Consider the following 21,940-nt stretch of genomic DNA (forward strand, 5'->3'; position numbering starts at 1 on the left):
GACATTCACCGCTCAGAAATACTCTAGCCAGAAGAGACAGCAAGCATTTGCAAGGCAATCGGTCTCGCCTTTGGGACCTTATATGTATTTAGCTATGCAGCACATTAGCCTGGGTGCTGAAACATCTACTGTTCTTTAACATGGAGGGAAAGTAAGCACCAAACTGCATGACACGCCAGGTATGGGAACACATGGAGAGAAATATTGCCTTTCAGCGGGAAATGGTATAGTCCAAAGCTCTGTTTTTAATATAAAATCAGGGCCTTGGTGGTCATATCCCTGAAAATCCAAGATTTGAAAATAAGATTATTGTCTATGGGTGCTTGTGGAAGACAATTTTTATGAACTGGAATCTAGGGAAAGCTAAAGTGATTCTGGTATTCTACTGACGTCTGCTGGTCGTTTTCTATCAAGAAAGGTAAATAGAGGCAGTTGCCATAATTTTTTTTTTTAAAAGATCCCTAAGCAGAAAACAATTCTGGTATTTTACTGACCTCTACTGGTCGTTCTCTATCAAGACAGTTAAATAGAGGCAGTTGAACAGAAAAAGAAGTCTCTAAGCAGAAGCAGACAAGTCCTAGGGCTGATCTCCAAAGCCCACAAAGTACATACACCTATAAGTATATACTAAAGTATATACAAGAGGTCTCCAATGCTCGACGTAAAAATGACATGAAACAGCAGAAACACAAACTTATTTGTACTTTATTCAATCATTTGCTAAAGCTAATGTAACCTAATTAACACAAATGCAAGAGCAGCCTAAATCTATTCTCAAATGGGACCTAGTTATAATGTACAGTTACCTAGACAAGTTATTTATTTTATTTTATAGTACCGACAATTAATCATATAAGATTGTGCACATTGTAGTTAGGGATAATAGAGTACACTCTCACGCACAGTTTCAACTCTATTCACATTATGGTTTTTCAAATCATGAACACCGGATTACAAGTGCATGCACAATGATTTCCTAAGTACAGTAACTAGAAAACCAAGGGGCATATTCTCAAGAAGCCATCGCCGAGCTATCGGTACTTTATTGCAGCCAAACTCGCGATAAATTTACCGCCCCATTCACAACCCGGTGCTCACAGCCCATATCACCATTTTTCCAGCGATAGCATCCTCAAAAAACATCACCACAGGTGCCCCGGCAATTATCGCTAATGAGATGCAGAGTAGGCGTTCCTGTGCGGAAAGGCGCAATAACACCACTCCACAACATTCTCAACGACCAGCCAGATCGGCGATAAGATCACAAAACATGCGATAAGGCGCGTTAGCAGCAGGAAATTAACACCTGATCTGAGCTGGTGCAAAGTCGGACGACAACCGGCACCAGACAAGGGAGCACGGCCCATAGACAAACATGAAGAACAACAGATGCCCCCGGGCAACTGAACATGCAGCCCGGAGCCCCAATAGGGCAATAACAATCACCACCTCAGGACACCCCCCCCAGCTCCCCGCCCGGACCAACACTGAGGCAGCGTAAACAAAGACAGCGACCTGCTGAAAACGCACCAACCTCACAGACCCAACACCAGGGAATGCCATTGCCCACCACAGGCTCAAAAGGACAACCATCCTATGCATCCTGACCACCATTGCCCACAGGCCGACGCCACCAACACAGCGGACAACCAACATCCCTCCGCAAACAAAGCTGCTGGCTGTGCTGCACCTGTAGGCCTCTGGGACCTGCCAACCAACAACTGCCAGAGTTGGAGGAGTCTCAGAGCCAGCCCAATCCAAGCCCCCCACAACTGTCTTGGATGCCATCATCAGCTTGGTACCACACTACCTATCCTTCCCCCACACTGCGTAGGAACAGCTGGAGACCAAGCAAGGCATCTACGCCATAGCTGGCTTCCCTCACATGTCAGGGGGCAATTGACTACACACGTCTACTTGTGCCCCCTGGTGACACTGCACACAATATCCACTACCGAAACCACACGCATACCATCACTGTGCAGGCAATAGTGGACCACCTGGGAATCTTAACCAACGTCGACGCCAACCACCCCTTCCTAGTGCATGGGTCCTACATCTTTCGACAGTCCATCATCAACCTGCGCTTCCTGGCTGGCACCTACGGAAAAGCGCTGCTCGTTGGAAAGTACCAAATGAACACACCACACACCTCAACTCCACAATCATGCAACTCACAACACTGGGAATGCACACGTCACAAACTCACATACAACATGCCAAACAACATGCCCACCCACCAGACACGACAGCAAACCTTCCTCTGGCAACCTGGACCAGCCATGCACATAAGCCATCAATGGCATGGCACCTCAGCCACACGATATCAGATTGTGGGAAGAGGTGGGTACCAGGCATGTGCGAAGGAGGCAAGTGACCGATGAATGAGAATGTACACAATGCCAAGTGCGGCGTGGAAGCGATGTCCAGACTGCAGTATGCAGACCACACCTATATCCATGTCTACATACACCGCTGGTGTATGGAGTGTAGTGGACAGTGGGCGCAACCATGTCACCCCAGCCAGTGGGGAAGATCCCGGAAATGTAGCTTGTTACGTCCCCCCTTGTAAGCGTGAGCAGAGTGGGCTGGCCTGGCGTACGCCAGGCCAGCATCGGGGTGTGAATAAAAGGCATGTAACTCTGGGCATGGTCCTCTTCTGGAATGCCCAATGTCTCTGCCAGGGTGGTGCCCTTCACCCCACCATGAGGCCGATGCCCTCGCCGTGAGCGGTGTTGCCTGCGTTCCTGTGTGCCTGCTGCAACCCGGCCCACGGGCCCCGTGCCAGTCCTGCCAGGCCATGGGCACCCAGGCCTCAATGCACACCTGCCGACACCGGCGTGTGTCGACGAGGGCCCACCACATGCCGGTGCAAGCTCCAAGCTCGAGTGCCGTGACCCTGGCAGCCTCCTCAGACCATCACGGCCTCCGCGACACAGGCCCGCAGTACTCCCTTCTCGCCAACGTACTCCACCGGCATGCAAGCATGAGTCTTGATTACACCATGGCAGAGAACATTAATTATGGCTGCTTTTATCTAACTATACTCCCTTCGATGTGGTGACACCAAGTCTGTGTATAGCATTCCAACCACACGCGTCTGTGTGCCCACACGGACTACTGCCCTAGGGCCACACTGCGCTGGAGTAGGTCACACATTTGGAACTGAGTCTTGATTTTTCAATGGCAGATTACATATAATTGGACGCAAGGAGAGGTGTAAGAGGATGACGCGTTTCAGTTTGGAGGAAAAAAAGGTTCATCATTACGGAGGTGATTGAACACTACCGACAACTGCCCTGGTGTCACTAACTCTGTGCATCGCAAGCTGACGACATGTGGCTGTGGGCCCCTGCTGACCGCTGCCTCCGTCCAGCACTGCGGTCGAGTAGGACACACATTTTGAATTCATGCTTGATTTATTTATGGCTGACTTGATATCATCATACAGGCCTCATCACAGACTGCATCTCCTTTCAGCTCCGGTGCCACTAAGTCTGTTCCCCGAGATCCATGGACACTTTCTGGTTGGACTTTGGTGGGACCTGAGTCCATGGACTGGGGGGTTGTTGTCACCATCATGTCGGTGATACTGACTTTGTGGCAAAAACGAGGCAGTAGCATTCCACACCTCCATTTGCTGCTTCCAGACGGCTTCTAACCCCTGCATCATGCCCTGGAGGACACCTTCCACTGTCCCCCGCAACCCTCCGCCACATTCACCTCGGACATCGATGAGGACCCGTTCAGCTCGCGGGCCCATCTGACTGCACCGCAAGTCACCGTCCCGTGGCGGGGTGCCTGTGCCGGCCGCAGTGCATCCGGGTCCACTAACTCTGTGCAGCTCAAGTCAGGGACCCTGTCTCCTGAGATATTGGATGGCCTCTGAGACGATGGCCTTGGGGTCATCGGCGCCATGTGTATGTGGCCCTGCGCTGTCCGCTGCCTCCGGACTCAACTGCGTTACACCAGGGCTCACACATCACATCAAATCCTGACCAGACCGGACGACGCATCACCGCAGGAGGCACACGCCACCACCCCCAGGTCCACCTCCAGCCACCAACTGCTGGAGTCGAAACAGTTGTACTGGCAGACTGACGGAGTTGTTCACACCTGTGGTGGATGCCATCATCTGCCTCGTACCCTGCTCAGCACTCCAGGTGCCCCAACCTCAGTGCACTGCAACTCACGGACACCACTGTTTGCATATTGTGTGACCTCTGTACTTGCTCCGGCTACCTCCATGATGCTCCGCAGTTTTCTCTGTTATGCTGGTGTTTTCTGTTTCCGTTTAACTGGTGTTCACTGTTCAAGTTTTTGCCAGCACCAACCACTTCTTGCTGGCTGGCTTACACTCACCCCACACACATCCGGCACAGGCGTCACTGTACAAGTGGTCCTGCCAATAAAGGGGCCGGGCGCATGTGCCCGTGGCCAGTTCCACAAACTATCTGCGTGTGTCCGTGTGGTCATGATGTATGCATGAGGGCCCCGGGCCCGACAACATTACATTGTGTTGTGTACAGCGAACGCCAACATGTCACCGCAGGCAGCGTGTTAGACCTTGGACATATAGCTTTATAGTCACCCACTCAATACATAAGAGGAGTGTACTGGGCCCTCGTACACAGGTCCAGCGTGGGTGTGTGGATGATAATTGCAAGCCTCATGGCGTGGTTCAGTACTGGAAATGTGCAAATGCATGTGTCTCTGTCGCAATGAGGGTCTCCTTTGTGTGGTGTAGGTGGTCCCTGAGGGGAAATAGACACCCACGCATGTGATCTAGTTCATATTCCATGGGTTTGGACCCCACCCGCACCTGTTCGGCCACCTCCGTTTGGCATCCTGACACCTGGCATTGGAATGCCATGTGTAGATCAATGAGGTGTTGGGAGCCAGCCGTGGTGGCGGGTGCTTCCTGCTGTGTTGTCTGTGCAGGGGCTGGGTTCTCCTCTATGTAGCTTGGCTGCCCTGGTCCTGGTGGTGGGTTGCCTGGGATGTCCATGAGCTGTTGTGGTGCGGCGGGGTCGAAGATGTGGTGTTCCCTCCAGTATCACTGTAGAGTTGTCTGCTCTGCTCTGTTAAATGTTATGTTCAAAATAGACTTATAGAGCGCACAGCTACTCAAAAGAGTATCCCGGCGCTAAGACAGAAAACCAAATGCTAAGAGAGGAAGAGAGAAAAAAAACAGGAGGTGTTGTTTGTCCATCTGCAATGTGAAGGGGAGATGCGTGTTGACATTGTGTTGACATGTATGTTGGAACATTGTTCTAGTTCACATTCAGACTGTATTACTGTGTACATTGCGACTGTTTGTGAGGTGCTGGATATTTGTTGCTGGACAGTGGACATTTGGTCTACATGACGGATGTGTGGTTGTACATGTGCATTTCCATTTCACATTTTCCTGCTATGTTGAATGTGATTGGCCTGTTTCTGCGCACGATCGGACCCAGATGTATCCTCTGTTCTGCAGGGTCGGTGTTGCACTTTGTGCCACATTGTCGTCGGATGTGCTGTTATTGCTATGTGTGTGTGCTGCGGTGTGCCACGGGGTTCGGGACATGATCCAGGGTCATTGTGGGTGTGCAGTGTGCTACACATCGTTGTGCATGTGTGCCATTGTGACCATCTCCCCACATTCCTCCAGTCCCTGGTTGTTACTCGCCCTGTTCATGTTGTGTCAGGTCCTCTCGCGCTGTGTCCTGTCTCCCACCTCCTTACAGTGTCTCCACACTGATGACTGTGGCCTCAGTTTCCTCCAGCTCCTCCTGTGGCGCAGGACTCCCACCTCCTGTTGCCATTGCTGCCTTCCCGTTGGCAGCGGGTTTGTGCTTGGTTTGGCTTTTCACATCATGCCAGCGCCTCTTGTCCTCCTCCATTGACCCCCTCGACACTACGACTGCATTCACGGTGGTCTAATTGTGTGTCAGTTGATGATAGTGTTCTGTCACCTCTGTGACGCTGATCTGCTTTTCCTGTGGACTGCACCCCGTCTTCCTCTCACTCTTCTCCTTGGCCTTCCCCGACCCCGTAGTTCCTTGCTGGTGGCTTATGGGGTTCGCGTTGGCCTCTGCACTGGGTCCGGACGCATCCATGGTGCTAGAAGGTTACGTTTTTTTACTCCCTTATATTTCCGTGGCTTTTATGGTGCATTTTCCCGCATGACGCGTGGGAATTGCAGGCCTGTGGCTGGTTTTCGCTGGTTTCTGTATCGCGATTTGTGTCATCACTGCTTTTTTCGTGTTGGTGTTTCGCATTCTTGCGGCGTCGCGTTGATTTTAACGCGTTTATTTGTCACGTTGTGATGGGTCTATCGCATGGTACCGCCGTGTTGGGAATACAACGTTAACACAGTGTTATTTTCCCGCGATGTGAAGAGTTGTGTTCAGCTATTTTTGCGTTCTTGATATTATCTCCCCAAGTTTAATACAAAGTGACATGAATGTTTTTCTATGCTCATTGATTGTAGCTAGAACTGTAGTAAAGGTATCTGGCAAAGGAGTTACAACCGATGTGCTGAACTTTAAACGAAAGATCTTGAATTCTGGTTCCACAGATGACTCCCAAATATATATATATATGCAGGCGTTACACATAAAAAAGGAAGTGTGGCACATGTAATCTAATTCATATATATAAAAATTCATAAATAAATAAAATTCAAAACCTTGATAAAAAGTGGCCAGGGAGAAATGTATTTGGTTAGTAAATGCTACGAGTCCTCCGTCAATGACTCTTACCCTGACTGGCTGGTAGTATGATCCTGTCCCAGGATAAGGGATCTCACCTCACATGCCATGTACCAGAAATACCGAAAAGTCCAGCTGCTTTTCCCAGGAAATAGTGCCTGTGGATACAAGGGCTGAAAGTATTGAAACCCCACTGAAGATATCAGGATGGCATCAAAAGTGAAGAACGATGGAGTGAAGAATGGTGTCTTCGCAGGGTCAATTACATTCAAACGTTAGTCCCACTCAGACTTCTGTCTAAAAATGAACTTTAAAATCAGAGGCCTCAACCGAGAAGCTAATCATTCTTCTAGGGGAGTTCTACTGTTTAATTCACCAGCCTGTTCTAGTGTCAGGTATGAAAAGAGTCTATCGTCGGCAGCAATTATGTTGTGGGCAAAGTTTATTGTTGTGCATCACAGGCCTTTTTGTGTGACACAGAAAGAGTGTAAAATAATATATGTGTGTCCATTCCCTCCCTGTGTCCACTATTCAGGTGTTTCATTACTGTTTTTTGGAGAGGGCCGACCCCCCTTGAATTGATATGACTGTCTGTAACTTTGGCTCAATCCTGACATGTGGGAGCTTCACACAATGTTGAGACTAATAACATGAACGTTAGCTTCTTTAAAAACACCACTTTTTAGACTCCTCGGGGTATATTATCTAGTAATGGCGATAATGATCGCCAACGCAAGTTAGCGTACATTTTTTTATCGCTTCTTTTCCCGGATACTTATCGCATTCTTATCGATGTATTATGAACACGTCGGTAAGATGCGAGGGTGTCCGGAAAAGGACGCGAAAACTCCCGCTAACAGCACAGCGATGGCAATAGGGATTGTGGTGATACCTTACCATCGCCGCGTTATCAGCGATATAATTTCAGCTAGATTGATAATAGTGGAACTAGGTTGCTAATAGTGGGGCATATTATCAAGCCCATTTTCGCCGCTTTATCTGCCGATTTCGGCCGAAAAGCGGCAATTTAAATATCGCACTATTATCAAGGACACGCTAACATGTTTCCTTGATTTAGTAGCTCTTCTTTGATAATATGCCCCGGTGTCTGCAAATCCCCTTTTAACACGATAACTGATACTCTCCCTTACACACCTCCATGTAACATCATTGTTAGTCAGGATTTTTTCTGGTGTTAAATTCCGGTGCTAACATGGTTCAGCGCACCTTTTATTCTCGCTTCGCGGGTCCGGGACTTCTTTAATAATAGCGCGATGTAGCGTTAGCTACTTTTAACGTGGACCATTGGTAAGGAACGCCTACTTTGCATGTCATTAGCGATAATTATTGCTAGCATGCAAGGCGAAAGGAAACCGCCAGCTGACGCCGGAAAGCTGGCGCTAACACATGTTAGCACAGCCTTGCTAATAAGGCTTTATCGGCAAAAAGTGCCACAGAAGCGGCGATATTGCCCTTGATAATATGCCCCCTCGTTTGCAAAATTAGGTTGACTTTCTCAGATGGACTATTACTGGTGCTGTCCATTTGTTTTCTTTTACATTGACTAGTAATTTGCATTTCTGTTAAACTTCTAAACCTTCACAATCTCTAATAATTTTATTTTTGTTAATCTAATTTTGACATTTTTATAATTACCTACTCTTCATATTCATAACACACTCAGAATGGCATCTGTTAATATCTTATGATTTACACATGCCAGGGAGCCCTATGGCAATTTCAAAGGGAGCTTCTGAAAAACCACATATTAATATTAATAATATCTGGTTTTTGTACCACATATTTGTATTTATATTTTTCAGGAGGTCTTTTGCTTCTCAGATCATATGAATTATGGCTACCTCTTATAGTTATTTAACAACTCACCTGGGTTTCTACACACAGTGAGATCAATATAGTAGTTGGGACACCTTTCACTCGACTTCCAATGAGTTGTACTCAAAAAGGCCCACAGCTTTGCATAGTTCTGTACACTACCCAGACACCAACACATGTTGATGCTCTTCTTTTAAGGTGTATAGCTTTGCACTTAACTCAATACGTATCTCATAAGATTTAAATTATACAAATAAAACATGTATTCGTTCACCAAGCACAACTTGGAAAAATGCCATCTGATCCACACGACTGAGGTCTCTCCCCATAGCTCGGGACAAGTATGGTCATGGGGCATTTAAAAAACAAGCATTGGCATAGCCAATAGGTCTCGCCTTCGGGACCTTATAAGTGTTTAGCCATGCAACAGTTGCATAACTAAATACTTATAAGGTCCCAAAAGCGAGACCATTTGGCTATGCAAAGCGGCCGCGAAAGTGATCGCGATCAAACATCAAAGCGGCCGCGAAAGTGAAAGTAATCGCGGTTAAGCGCAGCGCACGCGCCCGCGCACATGCACTGTAGCTCTAAGCTGGCCTGGCAGCACTTTTTGGAGCCCTCTCAATAAGTCTCGCCAGACCAGCGCATGCGCTGGGTCAGGCGAGACCTAAAAAATAAACCTGGCAAGGGCCTAGTGTGCAGTAACGCCTCTATTTTAAAAGAGAAAATATAAACCTAGCATGGGGATTTTGATATAGATATCTATGAATCTAGTCTCAGCATAACTGCCTTAATTCACTGCCTACCTATCCTTTTACGTTGAATTTTACTGCATTTTTGACCAGAGTTCTCATGTTATCAAGTCACTCAGAGTGAAAGCTCAAGTTAGGCGCTACCAGTCGACAGCTTCAAGGCTTTAGACATATTGTTAGCCATCTGCACGCGACTCACACTGGTACCGCTCTGTCACCTGAGGCACATGTTCAGAAGCAATAGGGTCAGTCTCTACAGTTTCAGTTTTGAATGGCATGTTTTGGCATGGTATTTATAAAATTACAATGATCCAGTGAAATTTCTCTGAAATGCTTGGCATTTGCTACCCCTTTTCTAGGGCACTCCACCCAGGGAGGCTTGGATACATTCACGAAGACCGGGGCACAATTGGAGGAATCCTGATGGGCATTCAATGAGTGAGTATGCACTCAACAGCTATGCAAATTGAAACCAGAATGCCAGTAGGATGGTGAAAGAAAGTAGGTACACAATGCACATGTACCAGTTAAGATATGTGCTCTGCTGCAGTGGTTGGTCTGTCAGGGTGAGCAATAAAGGACTGAGGGAAAGATTCACATATGTTTTCAGCATTTATCATCATGGCCCCCAAATATGGCAGGTGGGCTATGAAGGCTCCATAAGTTTGGAAACAGTGATATTGTTTGACAAAAAATGATTAAAGAAGTGCAGAAGAGGAAAGTTGCAGAATTTGGGCCATTATGCAAGTTGATGATGTTCACTTTGACCATTGTCCCAAGAAGACCTCATGAGAGTTTAAAATGATCCACAACAAATTGTCAGGAAAATATGGCTCAGCCTGTGATTTAGTTAAGTTAGAACAGTGGCTTATTCAAACACTGACAAGGTGATTGACATGGTGAAGGGGTGTGGGTCGGCTGCTTCCGATATATTCCAATTATTTCTCATTCCCTAGGCATGCAACTCTTGGGCCATTTACTTATAGACGAGGCTCAAGTGTCCCTGTGCATTGTTTGAGTTGTGCTGCAGAGTGCCAGCCCATAGATTGATGGATAGACAACCCTCCATTATGAGGACAATGTTCTGTTCATGGAGGTGGTGGAGAGACATTAATGAAGAATTAGAGTTCTCATTTCCCCAGAAAAGACTGAAGAGCTAGATACATTGTTGATCTTTTTGGGCATTAAATTAGAATCTGATGAATCAAGACTACTGACGCGAAAATTAGACAGGTTGAGAATTCTGTTAGGCGAGATCAGTGGAGTGCAAAAATGCGAACCGTGGAAGGTGCAACGACTACTAGTACATCTGTACATCATGTGCTAAGGGGTGGGGCTCAGTAGGCCTTTCTCTATTCACTTGGCATTGGCAACGAGAGGCCTTACAAAGGACATCACACAGGCAGAATGAACTGTGCTATGAGAGAGGACATTTAAGAAATATTTCTTAATGGTTTCAGCAAGATGTATGTGCGGATGGAGGAGGAGGTGTGGGATCAATCCAGGTCCTTTATGTGCCAAAGGTTTCATTTTTACCGGGAAAAGACTGGCGTGTGGAGACCTGGCCAGACCTACGAAAACATTACGAGCACCTCACAGCCTTCCTTGAACTCTTCCCACCAATCGATGCACTGGCACTACTGAATGAATTCACTGGTCAAGCAGTCCAGTGAAAAGAAAGTGGCGTTTGTGATTTAAAACGAGATGGCTGTGTATATATGATTCATGAATTAACAGCAAAATGCAGGATGATGGGCAGGTTGTAGTTGACTGTATCGAAGCGCTTGGGTTTGAAAATTATTTTTCAAGCTTGCCTTGTGCCGGGTGTGGACAATGAAACTGATGACATATTATCTTGCTCACAGTGGATAAGATTTCATGGGTTGATTTCTTGAGCAGTGGACAGTGCCTAATTTGTAAAATAATAAGTGCCAGGACCCTGACCAGGAGGTCACTGCAGCTTGCACCACCCATCGCCCCTGTCATCGCTGCCAAAGCAACTACTAACCATCTCTCTCATCTGCAAGTGTGACATTTCAGATTATTCCAGGTCCCTAAAGCAAAAGGAATGGCTGGGGAGGTAGGTATTAGTAATTTGTATTGTATAATGTATTCATAAACAATCATTGTTCTGCTCATCTCGAAATTAGATGAGCAGTGCCACCATGTGGCAGACTGTCATAAGTGTGGTGTTGACCATTAAGTGCGGGTGCCGAGCCCCGGAAACCACGGCTCAAATTAAGCAGTGGTCAAAAAAAGAAGGAGACTAAACATGAAAATTACTGTTATTTGCAAGAAGTGGGGGATAGGGTTTGTGTATCACTAAGACATGGTTTTTTTTAAAGCTAGACTTGTTCTGGAAAGATGAGGTACTTTGTTATTTTTTTTAGTATGGAGTTATAGGATTTGCTTGTGGGATGCAGAGTTCATTGAAGCAGCCCCTGAAAATATATGGACTTCTCCAAGTTCGGGCAGTTCTGGAGCCGTATTGTACAATGCGGTGTATTTTCTTTGTTAGTGACAGGGGCACTTTTCTCAAGGAAAGTGTATTAGAATGAATGTGTGTAGTATCTTACATCTCTGTCCCTACTTGTCCTTCTCCTCTTTCATCACATGCAATGCCTCTAGAATGCTACAGTTTGATGATGCTCCGTGGAATGTTGGGTGTCTCTCAAGAAAGGCACAGTTGAGATGAGCTGAGCTGGCTGCTCCTGGTGGGGTTTGTACATTATTACTTCCGGACTCAACTTCTTATCTTCAATAAACCAACCTGAAATACCTCAACGTATCCAGCTTCATTTCTACAATTTTATGGCGATGACTTGATCTTACCATCAACGTGCTCAACTCAAGAAGTCAATTTTCAAGAAGGCAAGATATTCAAAAAGCTTCATCAATCTTCAAACTTCAAACAAAGCCCCACCAGTGACCTCACACCGGTCGCCCCAACCTGCACATCTCTGACCTCTTCTATTTTCTTCAACTCAAGTGTGTTCTCATCATCTGCAACTTCAAGGGAAGCGGCGTATCTTCTACTACAACCTCTCTACTGCCTTCAGTGAGGTTCCTCCTGCCTTCCAGTTCCTGCTGTCTCCCAGTCCCTGCTGTGCATACAGTATCTCAAGAAGCAAGGTATAGGTGCTCTGTTCTGCACAAGTTTTCTACTAATTTCAACATCTAAGTTTGGATGTCCCAGGGATTCATTTCTACAACCTACGGTGCATTTTCAAACTGCTGTGGATGTTTTCAACATTAAAGCTTCTTAAGGTGAGCTGTGGAAATGGCACTGACACTCGCATCTACCTCCACATACAGATGCGTTGGGACTTCAGCATCTCTATAACCAGTTACAAGTTGTTCTAATTGGCGGAATGTGTTTGGTGTCACACAGCTGCCGTTCCTTTCGAGCAAGTGGGAAAGTCATGTTAGTCTTATTTTGACTAGGATTTTTGTTCTACACTGAGGCTAATTCTGCTTCTCAACCTCCACCTTCATGTTTTGAAAATAAACGTGGCACAAGCTCTTACCAGCGCGCATTACCAGATTACCAGATTCCAGATTATCTACAGACCTTTGCCCTTTCTCTGGCTCGATCTTCTGTCAACTAAATGCAAGTGCCCATGCAGCATCTCAAGTAGCAAGGTAAAGGTGTTCAAAGGTAACCAAGAACGAGTTTATCTATTCTTACGACATTATGGGGAGAAGTCTTCCCCAGTTTCTGGAGGAGTGCGCATTGTAACCCAGCGAGCGCTTACAGTGCCTCAACAGTACCTCTACAATTATTAACTGCCTGTGTTTGCATTTCCTGTTGGATGGAGTATTCCTGTCTTCAGTTTCACACACAATCAATTTCGTTGGGACAAGTTCTATTACATACAGTAAGGTCAGTAAGGTTCACATCTACTTCCATCTTTACTGCCTCAACAACCTACGTAATCATAGTCTTCCTGTATTTGAATTTGGACACTCAATTGCTTCTGTCCGGTGCAGAGAAGTTTAATTTCAAGTTAATTGCAACGACATCAAAGGGAGGTGTGATGACTGTCAAAGTGGTTCAAGCTTTTGTTGCAACTGTACTGGAATTTATCTACTAGTACTATTCGAGTAAACATGTGCTCGCAGCGTGCTTCTTTTCTACAAGTGGCGGCGCTGGAAACCTTCTTAAGGCACATTCACTCTGAAGACGATTTACAAAGTGAGACTTTGTTTTTTTTTGTCCTTGATTGTTGGACTCCTCTGAGACCTTCGGTTTTGCCAACCGTCGTGTTTGCTTTTCAAAGCATGCCACGCAAGCCTGGGCCAGAGCGCGCGCTTACCTCCACCTTCTTCATGGTGCCTGTGACGTTCTTCTGTCTTGTGTGCAATCTGCTGCCTTTTGTTCCTACATGCACAAGCGTGCCGGTAGCCACTCTGCGTGCATCTCCACTGCATGCTGCCATCTTGTGGCTAGAACCGGAAGCTCCAGGTACCCTACACAGTTCATATGGGCTCAAGAGACTTTATTGCCAATCACTCTCCGTGTCTAGCAGTTAAGCTCTATTTGTCATTTAAGTTTCTTTTTTCAAGGGGACCACGAACGTCATGGTGTCTCTCTAGATGTCCTGCCTTTAGGTCATGTTCTCTAGCCTCATCGAAGATTCCACCTGTTCTGATGTCTCAACGTATGGTAGGCTGTGGACTCTATTTCAAGTTCATGTGCCTGCCCCTGGTTGTAGTTCCTGGCACTTGTTTGGATGCTCTCCAGTAAAGGGACGCCTTGACTCGACTTTGACACTCTGGAGGTACTTTTGCCTCACTGTATACTCAAAATCACCTCAAATGTTTTTGGAAGATAACTCCCTCATGTTTTGAGCGTTAAGGCATAGACATGTTTTAAACGGGCATTGTGTTAGTCACTTTGCCATATGTAATTTGTGCTCCACATACGTTTTGCTTTTTCCTGTGTTCAGATTGCTTTATTTAAGGGGTGCGCTTTGCAACATTTCCATCCACCAGTTAGTTTATGGTTTTAAATCTCTCCAGAGTCAAATCAAATCAAATCAAATACAGCTTTATTCGATTAAAATCAATAATCATAAAAGCATGGATATCACAGTTCAAGTTAAAAACACAAACAAATATGACTACATTAACAACTGGTTCCTTGATTTGAAGATACATTTAAAAAAAGCATTGACTGAAGCAACAGCAAAGACAGTATCTAACATTTGTAGAGCAATAAGTGCAGGTCGACAGTGCCTGAGGCCAAACAATTTCAAGACTGGCAAAATCCATCTTTTCCTAGGAATGGAATAGAATTTACACAGATGTACAACATGCAACGTTGATTGAGTCGAGATATCGTCGCAGGGACAATTGCATAATTGTTTGGACCAGTCGTTCCGTTCCGGGAAACTTAATAGCCTGTGAATAATTCCCAGGCGAAATCGAACTAACAGAAACCTATTAAAGTCACCATCTACTAGTTTTATATATGGTTGAATTGATAAATGAGTAGAAATCAACTGGTGGCTCTGGACTGATGTTTTCTTCAGTTCAATGGCCAATCTGCGATCATTTAGGTAATCCAAACACATTTTTTTCAGATCTTTTCTCGCTATCCCGGCCAAGGTTGTGGGGTTATCGTAAAACTCACAATGATCTAATTTGCCACAGAATGATTTGACGTATGTTAGCCATCTAATCTTTAAGACCCCTTCCAATTTTAAAAGGTCAAGGATTATAGAGCGGTTCAGAGCCAGATTATCCGAGGTCCAAATCCTGTGCCACTCGAGTATTGGTTGTGTTTTGATAATGTCTTCTAAATAACCAATTCCTAATTCTACGTGGCATGAGTAAGTTGAGGTGGACTCTGGAACCGCCAATAAAAACCTTAAAAATTTATTTTCCACCGTCTGTAAGGTAGTGACATCAACGACCCCCCAGACACCTGCTCCATAAGTAGCAACAGAGACGCATTTTGCGTTATATATTTTTAACAATTCGTAGGGGGGCCTTTTGCCCAACTTTTTGCTAAAATTATGTAGGGCAGTCACTGTTCTAACGAACAGGATCCTCCTAGCTTTCACAGCTTGATGCCAACTCAATTTATTATCAAATAAAATGCCCAAGTATGCAAATGATTTGGTGTACTCTATAGGTTTGTCGTATACAAACATGGTCTTCGGGGTTCTACTCTGTCTAGTACCGCAAGACATAGCAAATGTTTTGGTAACATTAATAGTGAGTCCCAAATTGGTCATAAAATTCTCAAAAGCAGTGACAACACGTTGTAGGGCAAGGGGAGTACGGGCCATTAACACGGCGTCATCAGCATATAGTAAAGCCGGAATGGGTCTAGAATCTATTTGAGGAAGGTCAATACAATTAAGTACTAAGTGTTTACCTAAACCATTAATATAAAGATTAAAAAGGAAGGGAGCGAGAACACAACCCTGTCTCACTCCCTTACCTATCCTAAAATCAGTAGTACATTGACCCTCAGTCCCGTACCTCACCCTTGCCTTGGCCCCTGCGTAGAGCTGTTTGAGAAAAGAAATTAGGGGAATATCCACACCTAAGTCTTCTAGGATTGCCCATAGCTTATCATGGACGACACAGTCGAATGCTGAAGATAAATCGACGAAGGCTAAGTATAAATTGCCCCTTTTCGCTGTCGTATACTTATTAATTAAAAGATTTAAATTAAGGCTCTGATCCACTGTCCCCATACCCTTGCGAAATCCATATTGAGTGTCACTTAAAATCCCAGTGTCTTCAGCCCATTCTTGTAATCTGTTTAAAACCACTCGACCAGCAATTTTCATCGAAGAGTCTAACAGGGAAATTGGACGATAGCATGCCGGGTTAGCTCTATCGCCTTTTTTAAAAATGGGAACTAAAATAGAGACTAACCAGGTAGGAGGAAGACTTAACGCACTAGAAGCATTAAAAAGTAAGGTTAAAAGAGGTCCCCATAAATCAGGATTACATTTAAAAAGGTCCGCAGGGATGCCATCCGGACCTGGTGCCTTGCCCCGTTGGCAAGCCAAAATGGCCTCATTTACCTCATGGGGCTCAAATACCAGATGAGTTGCGGATTCTGCACCCTGCGGGGGCTTCTCAAAATCCACTAGGCCTGGGGCGTTTTCATTGTCAATAGGACAAGTATAAAGCTGCATATAATGACTAATCCATTCTTTTTCAGGTATTGCAATCTCAATGGTGGCCCTATTCTGGTTAATTAGGAATGGAGCATTGACGGCTTTCCAGAAGGCCGCCGAGTCTTTCGATAAGGCCGCTTCCTGAAGAGTGGACCACAGTATCTTTTTTACTTCCAATTTCCTATTTTTCAAAGCGATTATATATTCCCTCCTAGCATTAGAAACATCGATTGGGTTTTTGGGATTGGCATGTAGCACGTGCTTCAGCTTTGAATATGCTTTAGTGCATATGTGGTCAAACCACCCAGACTTTGTAGCCTTACTTTTATTAGATTCAACAAAAAGAGCCTTTTTAATAGATTTTCCTATTATTAAGAAATTCTCCAAAATGGCTCTATAATCACCTGGATCTTGTAGACAGTTTACAATGTTACTATAACAATCTCTGACTAATGTACCCAGAAATTCTTCAGGATTAACTCGTTCCCAACTTAGTACGTATCCATTCTGTCTGGTGAGTTTGATGTTATCAATATTGTTGAGATCTCTGCCCCTCTTGCCAGATGGATGGGACTTCATCATCATGCATGTACTTTGTGGGAAATGGTCACTTAAGGCTAGGTCATGTGTATAAAAATTCATAACTCTAGAAGAGTGCCTGTTATGTGACAATATAAAATCTATTGTGGAAGAGGCACCACGACCATTAAATGTTGGAGAGAACGCAGTTGGAGGGGTAGTTAACATGTTACAAAAGCCCAAATCCAGTGTTGATAAAACATCATTAAGTAACTCTCCTTGGATTGTGTGTGCAAAATGTGGCAGACAATCTTCGTCATTATAATCGTGAGTTAAGCCACATAGCCCTTTACCTGTATGTTCACATAATGGGCAATTAAAGTCTCCCCCCCACAAAAGGACTGCATCCTTGTTCTGGGAATCCTGAATCCACTCCAGCTTTTCTAAAAGGGTTTTTAGAGTGCTCACAAATAGTGGCTGAGGAACATTATTATAAAAGTTTACTACTATCAATTTCAAATGACGATCACAAGTAAGGCCGATAATTTGGTAATAGGGGCCATCAAAGAAGTTACATTTATCAAAGTTCAATAAATTGGAAATATAAACACAAAGGCCACCCTTTGCTCTACCGGAAAAGGATGGAACTGCTGGTGTAAAAAAGGTTCTGAAACCAGCCAGGTGAACAGTTTCCACTAGCCAAGTTTCCTGTAGGCAAAGAATATCGAAATTCCGTATAAAGTCCAGCCAGATACCATTTGACAATTTCGATTTCAGTCCTGCTACATTCCAGTAAGCAATTTGAAGACCTTTAGGACTAACTCTTGCATTCTCCCCCTCACAGTCATGAACCACAATTTCCATAGGTGACCACTGGGACATACAAGTTTGGGGACCCATGGTCGTGAAGTCAGGTGCTAGGGTAGTTTTGGGAATTATAGAATCTAAGCTTGAACTTCCCACTAAGTCCGGACGGAGAGGTATAATACAAGCCATGTCACTTCGCCGTACATTATTATCGAGAAGTGGCATGCAGATTTCATCTGTACTAGGCGATGGCGCCGCCCCAGGTGTTTGGTCCAAAATGTCCCCTTGCTTGACCAGTCTACTATGTCAGTCTACATCTTCTAGAGGGGGCAAGGACTCAAATCGGTTATATGTATGTATAGGATATGAATGGCCAAAGTCTTTGTTTGGAGCTCTTTTTCCTGAGGCACCGGGCTTATAAAAGAAACCCAGGGGAACCACACCAATGTTGCCTGGGATCAGTGAGTGATATTCCATAGAGCCCAAGATCCATTGAACAAATTGAGGTGTCTTAAAGCTCAAAACCACACAATCACCTTGCAAATTTTTAGAATCTCTTCCCACCCAGCCCACCCTTCTTACCATTTTAAATTCCGCAAACAATCTGCCTGTTTCACCGATCCTAGAACCCAGCCACGCCAAGGATTTATTTCTTAACTCCTGCCAGGGTTCGTTCTGGTCAACTCTGAGTTTTGGTACGTTGGTTAGAATCACAGTGTAGGGTGTCGCGGGGGGCGGTAGGTCGAGGAAAGGGGCAGTTTGTGCAGGCACAGGGCTTACAGCTGGTACCATATTGTGTCTACTGACGTCACCAATGTTGTGGTCTGGCAGGGTTTGCCTTTGATGTAAGCAATTTGAGGTACTACCCTGCGATGTGAGTGAACGCACACCAGGATGTCTGTTGTTGTTCGACTGTGTGTTGTTAGATCTAAATGCGATCTCAGCTTTGTCTTTATTTGGCCGGTTTATAGGTACGATAGAGTTGGATGTCGGCACTTCGGAAGTAATAACGTGCTTGGGATATTTAAGTATAACCTCTTCGATTACACCAAGCCTAGTGGAGATGTTACTGAGGGAATCCCTAATAAAGGTATCCAGTGCCTCTAACTTGGTTTGAATAGCTGATAAACTAGCCTGGGGTGGTTTATGGGACGAGGTAAATTCCAAATCACACGATGCTTTTTTAGATTTTTTTGCAGGGGGCTTGTTAGTTCCTTTGGGACCGGGTTTAGGTAGATTGACTTTAGCCCTCGGGGTTGAATCTACCGCTAAACGTGCGTTTGTAATTGGGTGTTTTGAACGTTTAGAGGGTGGTTGTAGTTCAGCGTCCTGTTCAGAAAAGGATATATGATCTGGAGTGTCTTGTACACACCCATTACTCGTCACAATATGGTCAGCCACCGATTGATTACTATGGTTCGCCGGTAAGTCCCCTGAGCAGACTGTAACAACCGTGCCATCACGAGAGATGGCTTCTTCAACCGACACTATTTGCTCCTCCAAGGCTCCCATTGCGCCGGTTAGATAATTTAAAATAGAGGCGCAGGGTCCCTCCCCCGCTTTTGTCTGTTTCTTAGACTGGGAACTTACAGCTTTTCTCTTAGTCATTGTGTGAAATCTAAATAGGGAAGACTAAAAGGATAAAACAGACAATAAGAAAGAGGAATACCACAGGGTAGTAACTCAGATAAACTATAAAAAGCAGTATAATAACCACTTAGCTGGTAAGACAAGGATGTTCAAAGGTAGAAGGGCCAAAACACCAAAAACCAAAGTCATAGGCCCAGCCCGGTCTATGCCTGGCTATGACGGGCTAAGACGGGCCCGTCTTGGCCCGGTCTTCGCACGGGCGCGCCCGCGCGCGTCCCGCGAAGCGGGACCGCCGCCGTCAATTTCACTGCCGCCCAGGGACCAGGGTCAAAGTGCTGGGTGCCTTTAGGTCAGGGCCTCTGGAGAAAGTGCAAAGTGCAAGGTCCTTAGTGCGCGTTCCTCCTCCTGCGGTCTCCCGCGAAGCGGGACCGCCGCCGTCAATTTCACTGCCGCCCAGGGACCAGGGTCAAAGTGCTGGGTGCCTTTAGGTCAGGGCCTCTGGAGAAAGTGCAAAGTGCAAGGTCCTTAGTGCGCGTTCCTCCTCCTGCGGTCTCCCGCGAAGCGGGACCGCCGCCGTCAATTTCACTGCTGCCCAGGGACCAGGGTCAAAGTGAGCCCGATGTCACAGTCACAAACGTCCTCTTCTTCCTCATTACAGCATGCCTCGCAGAGCAGCGCATGCGCTGCCCAGGCTCGACCTACAACTAGGGGGCTTCAAAGCCGCTCTTGATTGCTTGCTTCCTGCTGGTCAGCCCTGTGGTTAGCACTTTCCTCTTATTGCATGTGAATCTCCTCTAGTTTCAAGTTTATTTTTATTATGCATAGTTACTAAAAACCATTGCAGTGTGATGAACTGTGAATTTTAGATCGATGGGCGGGTCCAGCACCAGGACCTGTTCATGTTTCCCCCCCATGGCTTTTGGGGGGGTTGCGGGGGTCCCGGTGGAGACGGAGGGGCGGCGCTGTAGAAGCTCGCAGTAACTGCGGCGCTGTCAGCGGGCGCAGGCTCCTCTTTCTCCCCTCCGGGTCCCTGCTCGCCCCTCCGCTCGTAAACTGATTCAACACAGCATAGACAAGCGCTGCGCGTGCACACACCAGAGTCTACTTGGACGTATTGTACAATCTTGGGGATGGGGACTATTCCCATTCTCTCTTCAAGTCAAATTTCAATCCAATTGATATGTAAGCGATTGCAAATGTTTATGTTACAGTTTTCTCAATTGTTGTCCTTTGCAGGATTCCATGTGTGTAATTTAGATCTAGCTCTATCGTGTGCATTTTTGCACCTTAGTTACACACTTTCAAGAGCTCAATTACTCTATTACCCCGATACTCTACCTCTTCGAATGACATACATGTGTGTTGTATACCCTAGTACGGATTGCGCATTTCAATTGTTCTATTTTCTGTTTTAGCTCTGCTCCTCACAGTGTGTGAAGTTTGCGGTGTAGTTCCATTACTGTGGACGTCAAGTGACCTCTACACGAGGTTGTCCAGGTTGCACGTTCTCAAAAGTTCAATTACTCGATTTTCTCTATTTCTCAATTTGTGCAATATTCCCTTGCAGGGTACGAAGATCAATTCAATTCTCAATTTCAGTTTGTGAAGTATTCCCTAGCTGGGATTCCAAAGTTCAATTACTTTATTTTCTCGACTTTTCGATTTGTGTATTCTTGCCTAGTTGGGATTGCAATTGTGCTCTAAGTACATTATTTCTATAGTATTTTTCTATGTTTCAAATCTATTTTCAAGTTTATTGTATGAGGTTTTTACTCTTCAAGTCAAGTTGTTTTACATTATACATTTCTTTATTGCTGTGTTGTTTACAGGGACGGAATGGGTCAGATCTTCATTCATTCATTCTCTTCTCTTTAATCTCTACCCCTCATGCTGTGTTGCCTCCTGTCGCACCTGTCTGGCCAGAGGGGGGGGGGGGTTGGCATGTTAAGATCAGTACATTTGGAGGAGGAGCCAAGATGGCGGACGGACAGGACGTCTGAGCTCCCGGCTCCGCAGCCCGTCTGCTGTTTACATGACATCCTGATCTTTAATCCTGCCTACGGCGCGAGCAAATGTAACCACGAATGCGCTGATACTTCCCGCATTCCTCCGATGTTCCCGCCGGCTTTTTTGGTCGAGGATTCATAGAGTTTGCCGACTTTGGACTTTGCCCACGCATTCTGGCCCGACCACCACCGCCGGACACCGCTTATCACGTACGGTGAGACGACCTGGGGCTGGACCGGCGCCGGGGGAAATGTGACCGGACGTGGAGTGGGCGGCCTGGCGGAGCCTTCTTCGCGACGGAGAGAATTCCTGTACGATTGGGTCCGGGCTGGCGAATCTTCCTTTGTCCTCCTACCAGCGGTCAGAGCGGTGACCGTTTGAGAGCGCCCACCACCCGCATTGCAACACAGCCGAGGGCTCTCCCATCGTGTGAGCCCCGTATAGCGAGCAGCAACCCCTCTTGCCCTCACTATTGTTCCTCCGTCCTATGGAGTCGCCCTCACCCCTCCGAGGTGGGCTGGCGGCGGAAATGGTGTCGGCGCCGGTCTGCTTCGCCGGAGAGGCGGAGGCCGCCATGTCCCTGACGCAGGCT

Source organism: Triturus cristatus, chromosome 10 (genome assembly GCF_964204655.1).
Source record: "Triturus cristatus chromosome 10, aTriCri1.1, whole genome shotgun sequence".
NCBI classification, from domain to species: domain Eukaryota; kingdom Metazoa; phylum Chordata; class Amphibia; order Caudata; family Salamandridae; genus Triturus; species Triturus cristatus.